Consider the following 26,984-nt stretch of genomic DNA (forward strand, 5'->3'; position numbering starts at 1 on the left):
CAAATAAGAAATAAATTACTCAATAAAAATATAAATGTAACCTACTGAAATAAATATTTTTTCAATAGAAATGTATGAACGCATAAAGGAAACAACTTTTAAAAAATACAGTATTATAGCTAAGATTATCTGTGACACTTTCACATGATTAACTTTTTTGCATTAATATGAAATAATTTACAAAATAAATTAAAACCAGTTTTGTGCTTAAAATCGAACGTTTCTAGACTCCGTTTGTCAAGCGATTTTAACGCATATTACCTACAATATAAGGATACCAAGAATATACACATTTTTGGCTTGTAGCTTCATCTTAAAGAAGTGCGAGGGAAATAGAGTAGATGGGTAGAAAGAAAGTTGGGAAGTAAATGGTTGTTCTATTCTGAATACTTATCTTTCACTAGAGTGATAGGGATAGTAACTACCACTCTGAAACAATAATTATTGTACGATGATGAACGTTATTGTATGATATTTTAAAAATAGCGGTACAGAAATCAAGATTTATTGTGACTGACTCCGAACAGCGGTCTCGTGAGGTTTTCACGTAAAAAAAACCAACATTTATTGAAGTAAAACTTTGTTTTGACGAATTATATGATAATTCAATCAAATGTATCGCGCAGCGATCAATCTCCCGAAAATTAATATCCCAATTAAATCAATCTCCGCCATCACCGATCGCTTTTCCTTCCGCTTTCCTATGGGACGATCCGGCTACTACTCTTTCTCCAGTTGAAAACAATTATATCATTTTAACTATACCTACGTACATGCTTTACTTCCACTTGCTTTAGAAGGACACGAGGGAAACATTAGTCAATACTATCTTAACCCTATATAGATAACCCAGAAACTAATCAAAAGAAAAATACAAACACTCAGAGAGGTCTTATCCTTTTGGTTTAGGAAACGTGGTGGGTTTTCTTTTTTCAACTCTAATACTAAATTCTCAGCAAAAGAAGAAGCGCAAGTTCATTTGTACAACTACTCGTTTTTGTAAGTTATTCAATGCTCAATCGTAAAGTATTACCTTACTTAAGTCTTAAAAAGTAAGAAAGTTCGTTCCATTCACGCCGTAAAGCAGTATAAAATGTGCATGGCACGTAATAGAGACTGCATCTTTAGAATAATAATTCGTATTGAATGCTGGACCAGCGCATCTTTCTGAGCATAAATGTAGGAACATAAGAAAGGAGAGCAGGGGAGTGTATACAGACGATTCTCAAGTGTCTTAGCTCTAAATAGAGTGCCACTTTGCATGATATGTTAATGGACAAAGGGATTAGGATCAAGTACCTACAACACTTCTCATTGAATTAAGATTTTACTATGACACTCTGATACTGTTTTATGGAATGATTTTTGAATTAAAATATCCGTAATGAAAACAAATTATTATAAGAAATAATTATAAACCTGAAATGCCTTAATGAAAAAAACCAGTTCATATTGAATTATTTGGCGGATTTGGAATAAGCCGACATAGCTTAATTGGTAGAGCAGCTGACCGGCAATCAGAAGGCTGGGGGTCAAATTCCCGTTGGCGGCATTTAATTTATCTCCGGAGATGTTTTTAGTTTGTATGTGTATTTCAGACTAGTAATTATTGCTTACAATAATTTGTTATCCTTTGTGCTTTGCAAAGAAATCTTATTTTATATACATTAATATATCATTAAAAATAATCGGCAATGAAGCTACTGTGTTGAATATTTTCTAGAATAAAATTCTCAACAATTTTTTTTTCACTTGACCGAGAAAATTATTTTTATTTTATTCAACTTGTAACGTCAAATTCAAAGTCTTGTTCGTCACAAAAACCGTAAGAATTCCTGTGAATTCAACAATAAAATAATATGCTTTACATAAGATAAATGTTATTATTTTTAGGCGTAACTCAAAAAACATAAAAAAAACGCAATGAGACTTCAATCTTTCCCAATAACAAGATGCCTCAATACAATGTAAACCTATCGCCAGGGGCGCGCCTTGACAATATTGCTGAAATTTAGCAATTTTGAATGTTTTGACAGAAATGCTGGCGAATTGAAGTTCATATATGGTATCACCTTTTCTCTGCAGACCAAAGCTACCCAACAAGATGAAAAAAAAACTAGATATTACGTTCATGTCAGAAAACACCCATCCTAGTTTATATTGAATTAAATTGTCATAAAATTTAGAAGGTTGTACAGATTACTTATTATTTTTTGTTTGTTAATGTGAAGTCGAACAATAATCCCAACCATCTAGTGCCAGTGAGTCTATGGAATCCCCAATTGGGGTACATTGCGAGGCTGAAGGTAGTGAGAGAGGGGGCAGAGAAAGGTGGGGAAGTACCTGAGCTATAAAAATAAGCAAAATTAATACAAAGTGTAATAAATAAATAAACAGTGCAATAAATAAATAAACAGTGTAGTAAATAAATAAATAATGTACGCTCCTGACTTTCAGTGTAGTTAACATTGAACTGCGGTGATGTAATACTCAATATTTTTACTACAGCAATAATATAGTAAAGTGAGAATTATTACAAATAGCATTACAAAATCTCCAGAGAAGCGCTTAGAAATAAGGCTATGTTTTAAAAGTGATTTATTTTTGAGACATTATGCCGTGTTGCGCTACCTCATTCATTAGCCAACGTTTCGGACGGAATTACATCACCTGAGCAGATGTGATGATGGATACTGTAATGCTGCCCCTAACGTTGGCTAAAGAAGGAGGTAGCGCGCAACACAGCATAATATCCCAAAAATAAAACACTATAATACTTTTAACCGTGAAAATCAAAAAATAAATTTAAGTTGTTGTTTTGTTTGTTTGATTTATAATAAAAGTTTCTTATAGCGGTTGAAACACCACTAACATAAGTTTTACAACAATTTAGTAATGATCGAAAACATTATATAAGATACATACCATTCAAGCATAAAAATGGCACAGAATAAAGAGAAAATAATAATAATAGGTATATTTAAGTTTGATATAACTTGCCTCACTAGGCAAACCTTTATTGAGGCAGAATTTTGAGCAAAATTGATTCATCCACTGTCTGTGTTTTACCATAAAACATATGAGTTCCGATAAAACTTTTTATTTATAATATTATTCATGGCCCATCATACAAAAAATTTTAACAAAATTCGCTCAACTTGGGTGAGTTCACTGGTCAATGTACGACCTTTATCGAATATCTAATGATTAGTGGCGTTTTTAAATTGATTTAATTTTTTATGAATCTTGTTTCGTGAGGTAAGTTATTGCATCGTAAAATATCTGAAGTTTCTTTGGACATATGTAGTTATCCTTTTGGGCTTCCGTAGGTGTGCGATATTCGCGTAGACTATCGACACATGGGTTAGATTATAATGGTTATAATCTAGGCAAGTATGTGCCTAAGTAAATTATCGCTGTGTTCGCTGAACCAAAAATATAGGTATTCGCCAATGTGACTTACGGAAGAGTTGGTTGTGATATTCGATGATATGGTTGTTTTGGTAGCGCTCGTATGGTGGAGGAATTCACAGGCACTAGTATAAGATTGGGCTAATTATAACTCCGGATAATATTCGAATTGACATATCGATTGTTTTATAGGTACGGTGTTTTTGTCAACTGTCATTAGATGACGTTTTCGCTACGGCGCCGGCGCGGGCGACTAGATTCAATTAAAACCAGTAAAATTTGAATTCTAGCCTCCTTATTGGTTGGAGCCGAAAAAGCGTTTAAAAAATTCAGCGTCACGAAATAGTATATTGTCGTATTATATAGTTACTTTGTTTTTAAAGAGGTGGGTTAAGATATTGTGGAGTAAGTTTTTCAAATATCAAGTACTGGAAATATTTTGAAGATATTTTCAGTGGTTGTTTTTACAGGGATTATAAGGATAACTTTTATGGTTAATTCTTGCACCTTTGATAGTGAAATCTATCGGCGAAAGTTTTGCACCACCCCATGCACTGATTTCAAATTCAGTGATCGATTGGCAGATAGCATAATAAATTTTTTTAATATATTTTAAATTGAGTATATTTCTGACACTTTTTAAGAAATAAATATGTTTTCTAAGTTTTTTTGTGATTAGAAGGCAACGAGAGTTCCATTTAAGATATGTATCAAACGTAAGACACAAGTATTAAATATGTTCGGTTCGATCGTGACAAGAACTTTTACAGTATGCATCATTAGTATCAGAACAGACGTGTTCTTTAAGTTTTAGACTTAGATTGGGTTGGCCAATTATTATGAATACCATCACAACACCATAATTACCCATATTGAAAACGCTATACTTGCGTTTAGCACAAGTCAAAAAGTGAACCCGCAATCTTTTGACATAAAGTTCAAACATGTGAAACATTACCCAACGAGATTACCGTTATGTAATAAATAAGTTACATAAAGAATTTATGGGGAAAAGTAGCAAGGAATAATTATTTTAGCAAACAACTTTCAATTATTAACTATAACGTATTATCGCGTAGGAACGTCATAAGAAGTCGCATATTGCAAAAGAAAATTAATTTTGAAAATTCAATAAACAATATTATGTAAGTGTTATTAGATACTATTACGAATTGATGTTGAAATTGTTGAAACTCGAGCAAAGCGGGTGGTAACGATTATTTCGAAACAAATTGTTAAGACGTTCACCGCATTTCGTCGAATGGGACATTGGGATATTTATTCTGCGTCAGTTTTTCTTCTTCTATTTTTGCGGCAGTTGTTTTCTCGTAGCCGCCTATTCGGCTGGCGGGGATTTACTATCGCTGATAGATCATCCCCCCTCCCCCCTTGCGGGTCCTGCCCCCGGGGCGGAGGGGGTGGGGAATGGGACCCGCTTAGAGAATAATCTGAATAAGAGATAAATGACGCAATAAAAGGGAAATTCCGCACAGCTAGTAGTGATATTTCAGATGCAGGAAAGGCCGCAAGGAATATTAAATGTTGAGTGCCAAGAAAAAATGCGACGGAAAATAAATTACGCGTCGTTATTTCAAATAATTGTCTTTTTATTGATCAATTTGCTTTACTATCAGGCTAAGCTATTAAAATAAATATGGCTTCTCGTCTCATTTTTTCATAAATAATATTAAAGGGCTTTATCTCGTCGATAAATAATTTATGACCTGAAAATAGATTAGGTATATGTTCCAGACAGTATGAATATTTTTGCGCCAATTTCGTAATGCCAGATCTCACAGTTTAAGAGTATTTGGAGTTTCATAATGTCGTATTAATAAATAGTCTGCTTTATATTAAAAAAAACATAATTATTACATGCAAGACTTTATTTTCAAATTTAAAAGAGTTGAAATTTGCTAAGTTAAATAGAATTGTAGAAAATAAACATCATTAAAAACAAAAACGCACAGTTGGATAGGAAACATAATCAAATTGAGATTTCTAATGGAAATAATGCACGTGGATTGGGGAAATAAATTATGATACAGTAAATTTCGTTTTCGTATAAGAACCACAGTTAAACATTATAATACACCAACGCACATGTGGCAGAACTAACTGCAATCAAACTTGTCCTATCCTTAGTCCAACATCCAAAATCAAATATCTTGGTGTATATATAGATAAATATTTTAAATGGAAAACACATATTTGTCAATTCGTCAAAAGGATTAGGAAATGTATTTATATACGAGGCGTATCCAGAAAGTAAGTGTACTGAATTTTTGTAGGTTACAAATCTTTTTATTGAAACAAAAAAATTACATGATTACCGTAGTACATATGTAAGCTATTTTTAGACATAGTCGCCATTCCTCTCAATGCAGGTGGTGAAGCGGGGTATCAATTTTTGATGCCTTCCTCGAAGAAGTTTCCCGCCAACCCCTTCGTCCACTTCTCCACCTCCTCCTTTACCTCCTCGTCGGATGAAAACCTTTTTCCACCCATGTACAGCTTCAGGGAGGTAAAGAGATAATAATCTGAAAGAGCTAGGTTAAGGGAATGCGCGGGGTGGTTCAGGATATCCCATTTAAACGAAGCAAGCAGTTCATTCGTGGCGTTGGCCATGTGTGGTCTGGCATTGTCGTGCAGCAGGCTGACTCCCTTTGGCAGCATGCCTCTCCTCTTGTTATGAATCGCCTTCCGCAATTTTTTTAGGGTCTCACAGTATCTTGCAGAGTTGATGGTCTCCACTTGAGGCAGATATTTAATCAAAATTATGCCTTGACAGTCCCAAAACACGGATGCCACGATTTTCTTGGCTGAAATTGTGGTTTTGAACTTTTTGGTGGAGGGTGAAGAAGTGAGAACCGTTTTTAAACTCGCGATACCACTTGTACACACTCGTACAATTCATAGTTTTATCACCATATGCAGTTTTAACCTAATTATAAACCTCAAACGGAGGTTTTTCCTTCCAAACGAGATAACGGATGACGCCGCGTATTTCGCATTTGGCGGGAGATTGGATTGACATTTTTCACGAAACGTGTTGTCGCGTTGACACTTACTGACCAACGTACTGACACAACGTACTGACCTTGAACAGGTCTCGTTGCGGAGGGGAAGAGTCAGACTACACGTAAGTGTAGCCAACATATCGAAAATAAAATTCATTCGGTCGTGAGAGCCTCAGTACACTTACTTTCTGGATATACCTCGTATTTATAAAACTTAAAAATATTCTTAGACTAGAAAACCTAAAAAGAGTGTACTATGCGATTGTTCAATCTATATTACAATATGGTATTATTGGTTGGGGAGGAACATATAATAAAATTTTGAACCCACTTAAAGTATTTTTGCTGTTTGTTTTTGGGGTGTTATGCCGTGTTGCGCTAACTCCTTCTTTAGCCGACGTTTCGGACAGCGTTGCAGTGTTACAGCGTTGCAGTGTCCGAAACGTCGGCTAAAGAAGGAGTTGGCGCAACACGGCATAACACCCCAAAAACAAACAACAAAAATGCTTTTGGCCGTGAGAATCTAAAAACTTACCCACTTAAAGTAGTTCAAAGATTGGTAATCAAAGTAATTTTGAAAAAACCGTCTAAATTTTCTACCGAAATTCTTTTTACTATTTTCAAAGTACCTACAGTAGACAAAATGTATCAAAAATATTCAATACTTCAAATTTACAAAGAAATAAGTCAAATACTCATAACTTGGAATTCAATACATCAGCAAGATACCAGAAAACTATTATAATCCCAAAATTTAACACTAAGCTCATTTAAAATACCTATCTTTATCTAGGCATAATTTATTTTAATAACCTTCCATTAAATTTAAAAAATATCGAATACATTCAGGAATTTCACCTTAAATTAAAAAAATTACCTTAAACTATTAAAAGTCCAAAATACGTTCACTACTTACATCTAGAAGTAATATTGTTTAAATCTTGTGTTGTTTATTTACCTTAATACTAACATGTACATAATTTGAACTAGAATTCCCTCACCAAACACAAGAGCATTGTCTCTTTATGGTGAAGAAAGGCTACTTTAATTTCTTTTGTTTTTATATCTTGTAAATATCCTGTATTTATCTATGTAAAATGTTTTTTTCAAATATTTCAATCAAAAACTTCTCAACATGATGATGAAAACCCTATAAAAATCGGTTGCTTAGTTTAGAAAAAACTAAACGCACAAACCGACAGAAATATAACCTAAATTATATAGATATCACCTGTTGGACGTAAACACGTGCTTTTTTAAATTTATTTATCAATATAAAGTTTTATTGCATAAATTTTTCGACATATGTCTCACTAGGGTACACCTGTGTCGAGACAGACGTATTCAGGTACTTTAAGATTACTTACAAAGGGGCTATTATAAAATTATTGAATATATTATTTTATTTTGTATGTGAATTGTTGATACACTTTACGTGTAATTTGGTTTACATATGTTTGTGATAGTGGGACGCCCAATACTTGTTATCCATTTCTTTATTTCATGTTTGAAGTTGGTCATTGACTCTGTTCGTCTAATAGTGTCTGGTAGTAGGTATATTGTATAGTTTGCAAGCTATGTATTTAAAATGTCTTTGCCCAAAGGTGGTTTTAGCAAAAGGAGTTTGAAGAAGTTCTTTGTTTTTGGCTCAAGTATTGTGTATCGTTTGAGTTGGTTTGTATAGTTTTTTGCTGTTTTTGTGTAAATTAATCAAGATGGATCTTGCAAAGAGCTGTTTTATGTCCATAACGTTGATATTATTGAAGATAGTATCAGTGCTGGTAGAAAGAGGAAGTTTGAGAATTATTTTTATGATTAATTTTTGTGCTTTAATAATGGGGTCGAGGGCACTAGAAGAAGTATTACCCCAAGCTAAAATTCTATGTGTGCTATTGTTTATCTATCTACACAAACCGTCTGAGCCACAGCTATGCGTGGCGGGGTATAGCCATTAGTTAATAAAATTACCTGTAAACCTGTTCATTAGTCCCATAGGCTAATTTATTCGCTTTTGGGAAGAGCTCATATGGTACCATTGAAACCATTGGTTAGAAACTACAAGAAATAAATTACAATTTTATTTTATTTATTTGGCTAACAGTGAAATAGAACGCGATGATATTTATACATAAAATAATAAATACCTAAATACTTTTCAAACAAACTTATAAACAACAAGGACATTCAGATATGAACACAATGAAATTAGTCTACCAAAAGAGGACAAAGCCAAAACACAAAACAGTACAAAGGAATGCAAAATTACAACGCGCTTACTGCGTACTGCGTTAGGAATGATATAAAATAATAAGGTTAGATTATTGTTGATCTAACACAACTAATTTCCAAAGGATTTATTCGTTGATTTTCTTCTTCTGTTTATATTTTTGTTTTCCATTGTTGCTGATAAAATGAAACATATCAAATGAATTGACTACTGAGTGTATTTATTTTAGAGCTATTAACCGTTTTGGTAGTAGGTACATTTTATGATATAAATACTCTTATAAATTCTTTCCACTTATTTACGTGGGGCCGGACAAGTTTTTGCTACGGGAATCGTCATTAATATAAATTAATACCCAGCTAATATCTCATTAATTAATAATTTACCAAAATGTGATGTTTCAAAAAGAGAAATTTGAATAATTTTTTTTAAATGTTGTAAATAATGTGACCTTACTGGGGTACCCCATTCTAAGGTCACATTGTACGTGGTTGTGTGTGAATTGTATATTAGGTCAAGTTTTTATTGTAAGTATGTTAATAAGTGGAAAATTATAAAGCCAAATTATGTAAGAAAAATATAATACAGGCTTAATCTTTGTTAGGATGGAACATTGTATCTATATTCTTCCTTCGCGTGTCCAAAGGCCATAATATATACTACCTACAAAATCTTAAAATTTTCAACCCAAATTCATTAAGCATACTAAAATTAAGTATATTTACGTTACAATAAACATGGCTCCAATTCTTCAGAATTCTCAACCGCAAAATATTAATTCACAACCAAACGCTTGATTAATATAACAAAATTGTTTATTGTTGTAAAACAATTTTGTTAATTACAAAGGAATTAAATGTAAACAATGTGCTCAAACAATGAAGTAGAATTTACTGCGAAAATAATCCAGTACCCTTGGTATGAATCTAACTTTAGCAAACTCAGTTGAAGCTGAAGGCTAGGAGAGAATATACGTGTTGATAATTATATTATTGTGATTCTTGTGTGGGAAATTGGCACATTTTCGTGGAATAGAGTTAATTTTAGATTGCACTACAGTCAAAATTAGATTTTGGAATAATTACCAGTAGGTACTAAAACAACGATGTATTTATATTTTAGTAACCTCCGAGTTAACAATGAGAGTCAATGATCTACGAAGCAAATCATGAGAAAATTACACCTGTGAACTCCCGGTAGAAAAATTAATTATAGCTCATACTATCCGTTTACAAAATCCATTGTTTAAAACCAAGCAGATTTTTATGTTGGTAGCAGTGATATTTGCCTAGTATTCAATAACATCTGATTTTTAAAGCAGAAAATCTGCGTAAATGTTTGGATAATTTTAAGTTTGGTCAGCTCTATATGAATGAAAATTTCCCAGTTTTTATTATTTTACGAATTTCAGACAAATTGCAAAAAAAATCATCTCGAAATGTAATTGCACCGCGAAGTATAGAGTTTTTTTATACGTTTAGTGGAAAAAATAATCTTATAAGCAATATTGTGAGAACTATGCATTTCAATTGCTCTTTTATAAATAGGAATACTGCACAAGAGTGCCAATTGTCCGGAGCCAGTGAGACGTGAGACTATGGCATTCCCAATTGAGGTAGGCATATTATGAGGCTGAAGGGAGTTGGAAGTAAAGGAGACTGGGCAGATAAAGGTTTGGAGGTACTTGGCTATTCAAATATGGTCACCAAAACACTGCTAAAACCACTTCAAGCAAGTTTCAGTTCTTAATGGTGGTCTTTCTGAGGCGATACTGAGAGTTTCTACAACTCTACAATAAGAAAAAAAGAGTGTTGAAACTAGTGGAAAACCGGAGAGTTACTCTAAAATTAGTTTAAAACCGAAAGAAGCACATGTCAGGTTTCCATTCAGGTTTCTCAGAAGCCGTTGAATGAAAGCTGACAGGGCGAAAAGGATCTAACTTTAAAGTGGGGCTAATAAACTTTATACCGGCAAAGTTACGGGAAGGAAGGTGCATTGTTCCAAATGATGGGAAACGAGTGACAAACACAGAAAACTAGACAAACTACCCATTTCCAACGTATTACTATATCTAATAATGCAACTTTACTATACAAGATGGGGCAAAATTAATGTCGTAATGTGAATTTGCCAATTTTTTTGCAAATGACTTCAAACGTATATATTATATTGTAGACAGATAGACTTAGTTGACAAAAATCAATGGAACGATACATACCTGAAGAACGCGGAATTATTGTTACTGCTTATTTGACCAATTTCCGGTCTGTTGTTTTAACGCAGCATGAATTGCACCATGTGCGCGAACAGCTAAGGGTTTGGCTGAACGACTCGTGCAAACCTTTGAATAAACTTTCCGTGAAAACAGAACCGAATTTTATTCATTTCTTAGAAAATGGCAGCCAATTCACATTATGAATAACGTTTGTAACGCCTGCACATATATTACAGTTCTTATTTATTATATACTAAAAAATACAATATCAGAATAAAGAAGATTTGACTGTCCAACTGGGAAGGTTAAGTTTTCAGGACAGTCAAATTGATAGGTTTAGCTCATATTAAGTAGGTAATGTAACACACATACATAACAATAAATTCATAAGATTGAACAAATTACTTTTAACGTAACATTAAATTCATAATGTGGAAATTACTTTCATGTTTAGAATATAAGAGATAAGTGAGTAAGCATCTTAATTTTTTTCACTGTTTCTATGATGTGTAAGAACTATAATTTTGACTGATTTCAGACGTTTTTTATAGTATATATTATTTGAGATTGTGAAGTGTGGTGGAAATTTTAGGTCTAGAGATCAAAAATATTTAATAATAATTAACGTCCTAAACATTTGTTGTTTATCTGTAAGTTAGCATATGTTTGCTCTCGCCTCTCCGTAAATCCAGAAGTCTTAAGTGCATTTCTCTATTTTCATGTATGAGGTTAAACATTTTTGGCCCAAAGTAAGGATATTTATTGTCTTTGAGCAAGGGATGTATTAGTAGTAGGTGGAACTACCGGAATCTTCATTAATTCACTCATTGATTTACACATTAAAACTGGCCTGTATAGGGTCTAATGGTTCGTATACATATGTGAACCGAAACGCGAACCGAGCCGCGAATTATGGAAAACGAACGAAGCAACTGCAAGCGGTGTTTCGCGCCCTTTGCGGTTGCTTTGTTCCTTTCCCGTAAGTTTAGATTCAGTTCGGCAGTTCAGCTCGCGTATGTATACGTAGCATAAGAGTCGAAGTACCTAACTATATTGGCCACATAATTTTTATTGCAAATCAATGTAGATCACACTTCTTAGTATTAGCTGTGGTTTGTTAACCTCCCACTCCCTCGAGTTTATTAACCTCCCCTTTTGTTAACCTCCCACTCAAACACCTAAATTATATTTTTTGTATATATCTGTCAATATTTTGTATCATAGGTTAGTTTTAATATTCTCCTGACGAAGAAAGGGTGCTTCCGAAACCGGTAGAGTTTAATTAAAATTAAAGTGGTCTAAAACAAAAATTTTATATTTTTATTGTAAATCATCTCTAGTATTTAATTAATTTGTGTATACTATGCGCAATTAACTACACACACAAGTTACACAGTTCAGAATAAGAAAAAAATACAATTGATATACAAAGAATCTAAATTATTTAACATTCGTAAATTATTTATATTACAAACTATGAAATATTTATTTAAAAACGAAAATAATTTCGAAATAAATGAAAACAGAATGAGCAAAAGAACAAATAATATATTTTACACCCCCCAAACAAATACTAAATTAATGCAGACACATAGTAGTTTCATTGGTCCTCGTACATTTAACCTTCTACCACTACAAACTCAAATGATAAATAAAACAATAGAATATGTTAAGGAGGTAAAATTATGGCTAAATGACGCAGATATTGAAACGCTTTTTATATAAATTTATTGATCCTTTCTACAACTCACTTGCTGAAACTTTATAAACAATTGTACATAATGTTTTCTCTTTACTTTTATAATAACTATAAACAAAAACACTTTTTCTACTTATATATATTATACTTAGGTACTTGAAATATAGTAATGATTTTATATTACCCACACTCAGGCAGTGCCTTAGTGGGTTTTCATTTCTTGTGTATACAATTTGGTAATATATTTTATGTTATTATTTACTGTCTATTATTATGTATAATATATGTAAAGAAATGAAAATAAATAAAGTTATAAAAAAAAAATATATATCAATAAAATATGAAGGCAAAATACTAAAAATCAAAGAGAAAATTTTATATAATTAAATTACAGAAATAAGCAATACCTGACAATAATGAGTTATTGAAATACACCAAAGGTACACAATAAAACAGGTTTTTAATGGAAAATGAATTGAAACTACATTAGTTGGACAAAGCCATGTCCTGCCTATTTACTCCAATTTTAGAAATATTATTCAAAATAATAAATTACTCTCCCGCTTTTGGACGCAATGACTGTAATGTCAGCGTTTTTACGATGTGGAAAAGTTTAATTAAAATTAAATGGGTTTCATAATATTTAGTATATATGCTATACGTATGGTTCCCTGGGGAATAAAAGGGTATTCTATCTACCTTTTGATAAAATTTAATTTATTATTGCAATGCTGTACAATGCACATTGTACAATTCTACGTCGCAGTTCATTTTAGCGGGGATTCCCGAGATAAATAACGAAATGAATTATTTGATTTTTAATTGGGCTTTTTCAATGCTGGCGTACTTTAGTAGTTGTTTTCAATTTTATTTTCACGGTGCCTGACTTGCCATTTGCTCCGAGCGATACGTCATTTGGCATAGAACTTCTTCATCTTCAGCAAAATACTCAGGGCCTATAAATAAAAATAAAAAAGTTAAAAACACGTAATTTTATAATATGAATATCGCACAAGAGACTCAACTGCTCCCGACTCTCCGTAGCTGATGGGACTATTGCATCCCAGGTATATGTTATCCGGGGAATATTCTGAGACTGAAGGGAACGAAAAATAGAATGAGACAGAAAGGGGAAGGTTGGAAAGTACTTGATCATCGCCAAACACAGCTACAGCCATTTCAAGTAACGTGTTGACTCTAAATGGTGGTCTTTAACAAGGGCGATACTGAAAGGTAGTAATGAAAGATAAGTTTAGAACATTATTGTCAATAACAGCATTAGCCACAAAGTGAGTTAAGTATTCAAAGTCAGCAGTGTTTCATCAGGGCAAATGTGATGATGGACACTGTAACGTTGGCCAAAGAAGGAGTTAGTGCAGTTAATACACGGCATAACACCCCAAAAACAAATAGAAAAAATGTTAGTAGGAACCTCCTATTTTTAATGATAAATTAGAGTATATGAATTTGGCAATAAATCATTTAAATTTTTTGATTTTTAGAAAACAAAAATACTTTATAATCTATGATTGAACTCCCGTGAAATTGGCTACTGCTTATGACTACTAACATACTTTTAAACCTTTGTTTAATTATGTGTGATGGTTCACTAAAATTCTCACAAATTGTCGCTGGACGTCAAATATGGTTATGTGAATGAGTATATTCTGAGAAAATCAATAAAACAGTCGAAAAAATAACGAAAAGGGAAATAAATCAAAAATTGCATTAAAATGCGATTTTGTCACCATAGCTGATATTCTATGCACATTTTTTGTCAAATGGCCTATTTTTAATTATATTTTTAAAAATATTTAAAATGTAACTCCAAACCAGAGATGTGCAAAATGGGTACCCAAAACCATTTGAAATGCAAAATGGAAATGGGTCAAAACTTTTCCATTTGAAAATGCAAAATGCAAAATGGTTTTTAGAAAAGCATTTGAAATGCAAAATGCAAAATACCTATTTTCAAAATGCATTGAAAATGCAAAATGGTTTCTCAGGTCAAACAATTAGAATAATTATAGAATTTTTAAACAATTTAGTCATTTAATAATGGACATCAATGTAGAAAAAACATATTACATTATGGTAAATCCAATAACAGCACGACTACAGATTATGAAACCATAAAAAATTTGCGCGGGATTAATATTGCCAACGTAAAAACATAGAAACTACTATCTAAATAAATACGGGCGCTCTTCGGGGCTGCCGGCTGCTTTTTGGAAGCGCTCCGAGTTTATTTTTGAAATCCTGGGAAGTCCTCAATTTTCCAGGTGTAAATTTAGCATAAAATAACCGCATTAAGTTTTAGTTTACGTGTATAAAAGTAAAATAATTTTTCTGTAGCCCCTTCGGGCTTAATTCAAGTTTTAATATAAAGTTTTACATATTTTTAGTTCAAATCTGCCACGTTATCCAAAAAGTGCACAGTGAAAGGCAAAACATCGGTCGTCGGTTTTAAATGCGTACCACATGTGCACGGTGATAGACTAGTGAACAGTTTCAAGTGCGTGTAAGTGATTTATGAGGGTATCCTTTGGGCTATGATGGTTGTAAACAATGTCGTATATGACCGGGCCACACTACTCAGACTTAATAGTGAAAGTGTCTATTTGGACCCTGCAATAGCTGCAAAGATATCGCTGTATAACCTTGGACGCGTTATTACTAAAACAACTACCCGTAAAATTAGGTTTCGTGGTTGCAGAGCTGGACGCAGTAGGAAAAAACATCTGGAACACAGCATCGAAATAGTTACGTCACCGCTAACAAAAGAACAGGGAAAAGTAGCAACTCAAATTCTCCCGATTCCGGAGAGAGAATATAACACAGTTAATGCTTGTATACAACGGCATGCAAACTTTAAGAGCCGTCAACTAGGTATAGGATCCTGGAATGTTAGATCTCTCAATAACAAGATAGAGGAGGTAGGGGAGGTTTTCAACGAACAGAATCTTCATGTCCTGGCCATAACTGAGACTTGGCACGAAAATAGTGACTCTTTTTCAATAAAGAGACTCCGAGCTTTAGGTTATGTCGTGCTAGAAGAAGCCCGACCTAAAGCAACAATTTCTCGGGATGACAACATCGCTAGCGTAAATCACGGGGGTATCGTGATTTTAGGTCGCCAGGGCTTGCGTTTAACAAGGGTGTCAATTGGTGCATACCGAACCTTTGAGCACTTGGGATGCCGAGTTTCGTCTGCAGGAGCATCATTCATTTTATTTACCCTATACCGGCCTGGTTCAAAACAAATCACTTTGGACTTTTTTAATGAATTTTCGTGTTTTCTCGAGCGGGTTGTGGGACTTTCCGATAATATTTTCATAACAGGTGACATTAACATTCACTTAGAGCGTCTAGAATCACCAAATACTCTTAAATTCACTGATTTATTAGACTGCTTCGGATGCCGTCAATGGGTTAATTCCCCAACTCACGATGCTGGCGGAACTTTGGACATTTTTATCTCAAAGTCAAGCGGTCCGTTTCTGGTAGCGGATAGTGTGGATGTAGGACTATCAGACCATCGACTTATTCGCGCAGAAATCGATTTTAACCCACCGAAAATTCCTTACGTTACTATCACATCAAGAGCATGGCGCGGTTTTAACTTTGACGACTTCCTGTCAGAACTAAAAGCTTCTCCGCTCTGTACACATAGCGCATGGGAAACAGAGTCGCCAACCAAACTAGCAGCAGATTATAACACCATCCTTTCAACCCTTTTAAATACATATGCTCCAATTTCTACAAAAACTCGGCGTCTACGAAAATCTGATGCCTGGTTTGACGAAGAATGTCGGAGCCAGAAGAGATTGATGCGTAAATTGGAGAGGTCCTACAGACACTCGGGGGTTACATCACGGAACGATTGGATACAGGCTCAAAAAGAGTACACGATCTTAATCCGTTCAAAAAGGTCTGAATATTGGACAAATAGGATCACTTCAGAGCGTCAAAATCCACGTAGTCTTTGGAACTCGGTTAAGACAGTCATTGCTGATGTCCATGCACCAAATACAATCGACATAGCTCCGGAAATCTTCTCCAAGTTTTTTCTTGACAAAATTGAGTCAATACGAGCCCTAACAACCTACGCTCCACCACCGTATTTTACTAAATGCAATAGAGAAAACCTTTCTGCCTTCAAACCTACATCCCTAGAAGAAGTAAGGAAATTAATTCTTACTTCACCGAACAAGCAGTGTTCGCTCGACCCTATTCCAACGTGGCTACTGAAAAAGTGTTGCAATGAAATTGCTCCCTTTTTAGTTCATCTTTTCAATAAGTCACTTAGCACGGGTGACTTTCCAAAATCCCTTAAATCAGCTATCGTAACTCCATTATTAAAAAAACCACAACTGGACGCTGAAGATCTTTCAAATTACCGACCTGTTTCAAATCTGCCTTTTATATCAAAAATATTAGAAAAAATAGCTGCCTCACAGGTCATATGTCACTTAAATTCAAATGAATTATTAACTAAATACCAATCTGCATACAGACGGTTCCACTCCACAGAAACCGGGTTACTACGTGTTTTGTCGGACATAACTACTGCCATTGAGTCGGGTAAACTGGCACTTCTTTCAGTCTTGGACATGAGTGCTGCATTTGACACGATTGACCATGACTTTCTTATTAAACGATTAGATGAATCATTTGGTTTAAACTGCGATGTTAAGACCTGGCTGACATCGTACCTGGCCAACCGTTTACAAGCCGTAAAAGTAGGAAAAAACCAATCAAATTATGCAACCCTTTCATCTGGAGTACCCCAAGGGTCCGTTCTGGGTCCACTACTCTTCATCCTCTTCACAAATGATGTCGCTAAAATAATAGAATCATTCGGCCTTCTATCTCACTGCTACGCTGATGACCAGCAAGTTTACTTTTACTGCTTACCAGAAGAAATAAACAGTCTAAAAATTCGTATAACTGAGTGTATAGAAGCAATTACTCGCTGGATGACCTCAAATAGATTGAAACTGAATCCCACAAAGACTGAGTTTCTGTGGACTGCTACAAGCAGACGTCAGCATAACATTGAAAACTCCCCAATAACCATTTCTGGAAGTGACATCACTCCAAAAACGTGCATCAAATTACTGGGTGTCAATCTGGATGCTAATTTTTCCCTTAAAACTCAGGTGAACAGAACTGTAAGCACGGGGTTCTTTCAATTAAGGCAAATTAAAGCAGTGCGGAGAAACCTGCCAACAGAGGCGACTAAATTGCTAGTCAATTCCTATGTTGTTTCACGTCTAGATTATTGCAACGGAATATATGCAAGTCTCCCTAAATGTCAAATCAACAAATTACAATCCGTTTTCAACGCCGCGGCAAGGCTTATCACCGGAGTATCTAAATACTCGCACATTTCAGAGCATCTCAAAAATCTGCACTGGCTCAAATGTCCTGAAAGAATCCAGTTCAAGGTATGCTGGATGGTATTTAAGTCACTTAACGGAATGGCTCCGGCTTATTTATCAGAATTGTGTATTCCAGAAGATTCCAACTCCCGACAGTCAACCCTTAGGTCAGCAACGTCATCAGCTATCGGAAGGTTGAAGGAACCAAAGCGCACACCAGATACTAAGTTCGGTGAGCGTGCTTTTGCCGTGTCAGGACCTAAAGCCTGGAATGGACTGCCACATGATTTGAGAATGATCGCAGACTCGACAGAATTTAGGTCTAAACTTAAAACGCACCTTTTCAGACAGTCGTATCCATAATTTCAGAAACCTCCACTTTCACAGTTGACGGCAATTTAAATTTAAATTAACAAAATGTAAAAAATACTAAAAATAAAATAAAATAAATAAAAATAATAATTAAAAATAAATAAATAAAAATGATAACAACTAACAATTTGTAGGCTTTTAAGACAGTTAAAATACATTTAAATTAAAATAAAAACTATAGCAGACTTAAGATCATGCGACGACCAGTGTTTTTTTGATATATTTTCCTCTGCGTGCAGTTCTATCTTTTATAAGCATAAACTTTTTAATATAAGTGTGTTTGTTGGAAGTGACTTGCCAGGTAAGTATGTTTTGGTATCATTTCTAAATAACAAATGTAGATCCTAGGAAATAAATTGTACAGCGCCCTTGAGGTGATTTTTCACAAAAACGGCGCTCTACAAATTATCCAATTATTATTATTATTATTATTATTATCTAACATTTAATATTACATCGTCATGGCTCCATGTTCAGTATTTGAATCAGTATTTTTTTTAATGGTATCACTCAATTGTCAGGGCTCCTACCAGGGAGCAACTTGACAAATGTAAATTATCTCTCATAGCGAGGTTGAGGACCGACTGATATTTGGGGCTTATGAAAAACAGATGAGTGGAGATAGTAGGAAGAATGTTGCAAAAAAGCATTTAAAATGGAAATGCATTGAGAAAAGCATTTAAAATACAAAATGCAAAATGGTTTTTAGAAAAGCATTTAAAATGCAAAATGGAATATACCCATTTTGCATTTACATTTGAAATGGATTTATTTGAAATAAAGCACATCTCTGCTCCTAACCCATATTCTAGTGCTGGAGAGACTTATATTATAAGATTCTTTTATCACAAAATATATGTGAATTGTCTAGAGACTTTATTTTTTATTATTTTAATTTCATATTATTCTGGCTAGGTAAATTTATTTGACTTTTAATGCCATTTTTTCAACGTTCCCAAGTGTAAGTAACACTAATCTTTGAAGCATAATGGTGACAAGAGTTGCAACACCCACATTTACACAGAAAAAAATGCAAGCAAAATTCTTTTACGCAACATTTATATTATTAATTGAAACACAATTCTCAGTACATACGTTAGTGAATCACAAAAAGGATGATGATCTTTTTCTATCACAAGTTTTAATTATTGCAAATATCTGAATTTGATTTCAGATAAGAAAAGGGGTATGGTATAGAAAGACAATTGAGGAACATAGCCACCTTTCATGCGGCGTTGAACAAATTATTTTCAGTCTTGCCACACCAGAAACATCGACAGTATCTGGGAAGGCCAAAGTAAATAGCATCCGCCAAAAAATACGAGTTTTTTTACTACTTTCGAGTGTGATGCAAATACATATCCAGTTACATACATTTAATACTCAAAGACATCTTGTACGAACCTTGCTAAACTTGAGGACGGGGCAAATAACGCACAAGTTTTACATGACATCAGAAAGAGCTGTCATGTGATATATGTAAGGTGTGTGACTGACATTGAAGACTTGAAAGACATAATATTTATTTAAAATCTACAATACAGTAGCTACGTGAGGAGAGTCTGGACCTCCTCTGGTAACATTGACCTAAAAACTCTAGAACCGAAAAGTTGTGCAAAATGTATCATTTATTAAGACATCTGAGTTCACCGTTCGAGAGTTACATATAACCGCATCAGACAAACCAATTTACTACTGCATAGTTATTTATGGTATTTATTCAATTAGCGCCTACGCCTGAATTTCACGGTGAGATCACTGAACTGAGTCATTTAGCTACCAGACGGTAAAACACAATGACGAAGCTGGGGTTTCTTTTTATTGCGTTATTTGCCAATTTATTATTATGCATCGAATCAATTGAGCATGACTTTAAAAAATGACTAATAAGCAGCTGCCTTCTACTTACTGAGTACTTATTTAATAAAATGAGACCCCCACTTAGGCCACTGAATAAGAAATTTGAAAGGGAATGCGAACAATATTTTTTTAAATATTTCATTTGTATTTAATTAATATTTTTAGCTTTTTTTTTCATTTTTCGTTTTTAAAATGCCTACTTATAATTTATAATCCTTATGTCGACTATAATAGTGGACCCGAAGAGGTTATTCCGGGCGCAAGAAATCGACTGAAACACACTTTTATCTATGAGTATTTATTTATCACTTTTATGTCGATATCATCATTGACATCAAAAGTGTTTTGATTATTATTATTTTTTTTTAAATTACTTTTGGCATACCCATATTTTTTCAGCGAGGTTTGAATTGGGACTTACTTCATGATTACTTACATGTTTAAATATATGACTTATTGAATTGAAATCAGAAAATGAAAACGCAATTTTCCATATTTGGCGAAAAGTTTGAAAAAAGAATCCCGACTTACATACATACACACGCCGCCATTATTTTTTAATAACAAAAAAAGCGTTATTTATATAAGACGAAGTTTAAGGCTGAATCGTTTTCGGCGGCCGTCGATATCGGGAGTGCAGAACACTGCGGAGGTTGAATACTCAATTCCGCAGCGTTACTTACTATCTCGACTACGCGCCCCATGCGACCGATGGAACAGAATGTATGCCGGGAGCGCAGACGGCCGTGCATTACGTCGCGCGGCGTGTGAGAAGAAAAGCCCGCTCGGCTCCGACATAACATCAATGCCGCTTCATAAAGAAGTAAAGAACACTTCAAGTTCCGTTTGGATTTCCCCTCGGGCCTTTGTTGCGATCCTGGCACTCTAAACGTGTTCTTAGAATATCTTTGTGGCGCTTATTCAGCGATAGAAATATTTAAAACCCCGTACGTGCACGCTATTCTCTCAGAAATCTTCGTTGGCACGCTTTGAATATTTGAAATAAAAAAATATATATTTAAAATTATTTGAAATAGGCAATAAAAAGGAGACTTTTTCTTTATCAAACACTTGAACCCGGTCATATCAAGAGTAATCGAATATATATAATATATCTAAGTAGATAGGTTTGAGAATTTTGGAGAAAAAATAAAAAAGTGAGAATACAAAGACGAAAATATAAAAGGCATCATTGAGGTTATAAATATACCTAATTTTCATGTCGGGAAAAGTGAGATACCTATTTGTTTAATAATAAGATTTGTCCGTAAATTCGGGGCACGTAGTTCCCCAAGCTCAGCAGAACGAACACGCATACTTTTCGTCGGACGCGTGATGAAATGAAAAACTACTTACCCAGCTATTCCTGGCGGTTTTGGCCAGGAAAACACAACACCTTCTCCGTCTGAAACAATATAAAAAGAATTTGTTGAAAGACCCGAGAAAATGAAAAGATGTACACATAAAAAAGAATTGTTAAAGACTAGAGTAAAAGAAAAGATGTACCTACATATTCAATTTGGCAAACTGAGATAAAATGGCAGTGGCCTTAATTCGTTGCGCACAACAAGCGGTAATGAAAATCCTTCAATAGAAAATACATAGTTTGCGAAGATATGTTTGGAAATTCAAACAAAACAATAACAACGATATTTGAAGACAATAATATTAACGACCCTCTAACGAAAAACGTGAAACTGAAAAGACGGAAAAAGATATAGTCGCATCTAGGATTTTTTCAGCCTTTTCTGTTTCACGCTTTTCGTTTGAGAATCGTTAATATTGTCTTCAAAAAGTTACATTTCAGCATTCTCTAATTAATAAGATGCATTTGTAAAAGAAAAACATGAAATTTTTTTGCAGAAGACGACCTCATTCTCGACAAATCTGCTCTAATTTTGAAAATTGTATGAAAGTATATTAAATTATAGGCAGGAATATTCTTTTCGATTTATCGTTTTATTGAAATCACTTTCAATTTGTAAAATGACTTTATTAAATTCAAAGCAAATCCGAGGTCTAGAGTTAATTGAACCAGAGTTACAGACACACAACGAAAGTATTTTTGATACAGTTTTTTAAGGATATTAAAGCGACAACGATAAGATTCTTGTAATACTTGTGCAAGAAAAGAACTCAATAGATAGTTCCACGGGGTCAATTAAATTCAAAACATGTGAAACTAAACCTTTTTCACAATCATTGAAAACCGTGTTTTATTAAATAAAGAAGTGTTGTTCTTTTGGGCAGGTGAAAATGGGGAGCATAAAAAAGCAACTTATAAAACCCGCCCCTCGTCGAGTCGTGTAAAGGGCCGTTTACTCTCACAAAGACATGCATTAGAGACTAATTTACAATATCTAAACACGCAACAAAGAGGGGGAATCCGCCCTTACGGAATTGCTTACATTACCACAACTCTGAGAACATGAACACTGAACAACATGGTTGCCAATAAATAATTTGACGATTATTTCGGCAAATTGTTTGTGAATTCTATTGCTGTGTTAGCAGGTGAACAAATACAGAAAACAATTTCACAATAGATTCATTGTTTGGGCTAGAACGACAACATATACAAATAATTACTATCGATGACTTAATAAACATAAATTTATTTCTTTCGGTTATAGTTATTTTATTCCTAAAAAAGTATGTTTTTAATACGTACCAACAAGTACGTACAGAATACATACACCGGTAAAGGTTAAAAACACTTTGACGGCGAGTAATTCCAAAGTGATTTTTAATTGACACGTTTACTTCAAATTAAATACATACGTACCAAATAAAACGTGTTTGGATACGACACGAGTATACGACCCAAGTCTAGAGCACTCCTGTCCCGGTGCCACCGGTGGTATACCTAGCAATCTAGAGCCAATTTGGGAATATAGGATGGACAGTGATCAACCCCTCAGGCTTCTGACATATTAACCGTTATAGTTCTTAAAGACGGTCAGAGAATTTGTTTGTATTTTTGCTCTGCAATAAAATCCAAATAAATAGAATATTTCTGAAAACTAAATACTGTTTTTGAAAGGGATAAAATTTAGATGATATTTTTAGTAAGAAACATATATTTTTTGATATATTAAAGTTTCGAATGCAAAAAAGGTTTTAAAAATGGCCCACCTTCCACACTGAATCCAAGTCCAAATACTGAACTAAAACCAATAATTAAAAAAAATCACATACATTTTACTAGATAAATAAATGTTCATTTATTGTTATTGATTTTTTTATACATACGTGGATAGTTACATAAAAAATTGAAAACTGTATAAAAAATATTGTAATAAATGTAAAAAATGGTAATATGTAAAAAAAAAAATCCCACGAACCCGAAGCCTGAGTGTGAGTATTATAAGTATTTTTATCTTATTTACATGGTTTAAGTGGAGATACAATATCAAATATAAATTTAAGTTGTTTTAAATCATTTTTAAATAATGTATAATCAACATTACTGTCACCTCACTTGTTGTCGTTCCATATAAAAATTATGACTATTTTTTCTCAAATTGCGATCCCTGTCGTTTCAAAGAGGTGTATATTTCAATTCTTTCGTGGTTCACTTCTAGATTCTAGAATGGAAGATGCTCTGAGGAACTAGCGTCATCGATCCCTTCGGCACCGGTGCGTAGTCGGAATACACGCCAAACGCGCGCCCAACATTTGTACACAGTTGACATTTGTCACATGAGAACGAGTCGCTTCTACGATTCGTTCTTAAGTTCAACAGCTCGGCTGTGGAACAAACTGCCGGCCTCTGTGTTTCCTCCCTCCTACAACATGGGACTCTTCAAGACCCATGTTCACTCCTTCCTCTCCACAAAAAGACCCTCCACACAGCATCCCCAAAGATGACATAGGCCCTGAGGGAAATTATTTTCTTCTGGGCCTCCTGTGTGGAGTAAATATAAAAATTTAAAAAAAGATTTGAATATAAAGCGTGGTGTTTTTTCTTTCTAACACAGTAAAAATCATATTTTTCACCATGACAGTAAGGGAGATACAACGATTTTTATTGAACCACATGAGCTGTTCCAAAAGCGAACAAATTGACTCAACGGATAATAGCTGTTTGTCCCTAAAACCGAAAAAAATAACCTGAGGAGTTAATAGATGTCTTGTTTTCGTCTTTTAAAAATTTCTTCTCTCTTCATGCTTCATCTTGATAATAAAACTTGAAATGAATCGAATTGATAGAAATTTTATGCGATAAAAAAATCAATGATAAAAAGATTTTTGAATGTGAGTGAATGAATTTATTGCATTATTTCCCCCTTAGGTATATTATAGAAATGTGTCGACATCCCTACTAGCACCGTGAAACTTTGCAGGATGTATCATAATAATTTTGAAATGTTCCTGGGAAAGGCCCGCTGGGACCGATAAAACTCATTGTTGAGTATTTTTCTTGACAAATTTGTCGGGAATACGGAGTATGTTCTCCTCGTACTTTATCATTCAAAATACTACAATGGCATGAGATTTACATGTTACGCTACTCCGTTGTGTGATGATTATGACGGCCTCTAAAAATAATATATAGTATGCTTGCGGCACGTTCCAGAGTGGTACTCGTGCTAGTATCGCCCTGGTGTAAGACCGCCATCCTGAATTGAAACGTTGCTTGAAATGGCTTTAGCCGTGTTTGGTGCCTAGATCTGAATAGCCAAGTAGTCCCCTACCTAATAGCCAAGTAGTTCTTGTACCCTAATTCCCCTCCCCACAACTTTGAGCCTCACAACATACCCTAATTGGGGGTGCAATAGTTTCACAGGCTCCAAACGGTTGGAAGCAGTTGGTACTTTTTTATATCTATACTATCTTTTATTCTCCAATAACATTTAAAAAAAATTACGATGAGGAAGGTATTTTTATTTTAATAAAAATGTGCCACTTTCGATTTGCCGCGAAGACGACAGGTACGTTTAATTCGTACATTCGGCGGAGTTGACGTCACGCCGCACAGTGGGCTGAAAATCGACTTTCATAGACATAGAGACTTGAATTTTCAAGGGTATTTTTTTTGGCTAGAAATTGATTCTGCTGATCATTACTATGCTATAAGCATTAAAATGAATCATCAACAAAAAAAAGATTTTTTTTCAACTTTAGGATTTTAAAAAAAAAAATCGCACCTTGCGCCACAATATGAAGTATGTCAAAAAAAATACAAATAAATAGTAGTATTATCTGTATGTAAGGATAGAACGGCCAACCTTATGATTCCAGAGATAGCCTCATTTTTAATGTCAGCGCCATACAAATTTTTCTTAAAAAAATTATAACTCCTTCATTTGTACACGCAATTGCTTCGTACGACATTTTATAGCATAGTAATGATCAGCAGAATCCATTTCTAGCCAAAAAAATACCCTTGAAAATTCAAGTTTCTATGTCTATGAGAGGCGATTTTCAGCCCACTGTGCGCCGGGCTACGTTGGTGACAACCGTCTTACCAGCCAGTGGTGGCTTCTATGTCGTAATGACGTGGTAACCAGTTGGAACCGTTTCAGAATGTACTGAATGAATATATTCAAATTATAAATTTTGGGTACAATGACAAAAATGAAGATCATTTTTATTGAATATTAAAACTATTTTCAATATTCAAACGAAGACATATAAATGAAAAAGATTAAGCTATCACCAGGACTTGGTACACAAAGATCTAAAATTGCTAGGTGTCCGTGCTTCCAATTACAGTGACCTTGAAATTAATTATCCACTACAATTTATTATTTAAAATCTTTAATTTAAATACAATTATGATGACGTAGAATTTAGCAGTTCTGACCTTAGCTTGTTAACAAAAATGCGCAACCTTTGAGAAGATTATTATTTTTATGTCGTTTGTGTGAACCTGTATTACAGCAACCATATTATGTGAAAGTCTCAGACGAATCATTTAGATTCATATTCATCACACGAAGGCTTTGATTACCCAGTAAACCTTCAACTGCAAATTTGAGAAGAGTCCTTCTTGAAAGGGTTTACGTTTGCAGACTTCAGCGAGTGTGGCGAGAGTAAGTGCGTTCAGCGGATTAAAAAAGGTTTACACGCGTTTGAATGGCACAGGAAATGGAAGTGAATAAGTGGCAAGCTGATCCGGGTAAAGGCGTCAACGGGAAGTGACTAATGCGATGGCCACCGGAAGGGATGCCATTGTAGTCCCCGGTGCCGGAAGGGGCCAGCTGAAAAAGTGGCCGCCATTTTTCTTTCAGTCAAAGAATTTTGACTGAATTAAATATGTTCACGCCGAATTTATTGAGTGCACGGCACGGCTATATTTTTTCAACGAGAGAGATGTGTTCCTATTGATTGTGAAATTTATTCAAATATTTGGTTTGCAAGTCCATAATAGTTTTAAATATAATATTAGTGCAAAAAATCTATGTACACACATGGTGGCCTGTAAAGCGTATTGCTGTACCATACGCATTCTTCAGGCATAATAAAGACATGGGTTCGATTCCCGCTGATCGTTAATTTAGTCACTTACGTACTACTGGAATTTAGGTATAGCGAGTTTATTGCATAATCAAAACTTTACTCTATTCTTTAAAATATTCGTTGAAAAATCATCATTAGATATTTTGGATTTGTCTAACAATAAAACAACATTCAGAAAAAAATCACAATTATATAAAAGGTATGTCTACGGAGATGTCTACAATGGTTTATTGTAGTTTGCTTGCGTTGAAAGTCAAAGTAGTTCATGTCACCAGTCTTGTGAGTATTTGGTCTCAGACAAACAAAATTGAGAACACTTCGTTTCACATCG

The 26,984-nt window shown here is 34.3% G+C and overlaps 1 protein-coding gene across 4 annotated transcripts in view; it reads right to left on the reverse strand.

The window, feature by feature from the left end:
* Nucleotides 1-26,984, reverse strand: part of Pgant9 (polypeptide N-acetylgalactosaminyltransferase 9) — a 704,637-nt gene that overhangs the window by 252,611 nt on the left and 425,042 nt on the right. For all 4 annotated transcript variants that reach the window (XM_089636833.1, XM_089636834.1, XM_089636830.1 and 1 more), the window contains one exon: nucleotides 21,545-21,593. The gene's annotated coding sequence lies outside the window, so the exon portion shown is untranslated. The remainder of the gene's footprint in view (nucleotides 1-21,544; nucleotides 21,594-26,984) is intronic.

Source organism: Hesperophylax consimilis, chromosome 10, assembly GCF_061612785.1.
Source record: "Hesperophylax consimilis isolate HC1 chromosome 10, BYU_Hcon_1.0, whole genome shotgun sequence".
NCBI lineage: Eukaryota > Metazoa > Arthropoda > Insecta > Trichoptera > Limnephilidae > Hesperophylax > Hesperophylax consimilis.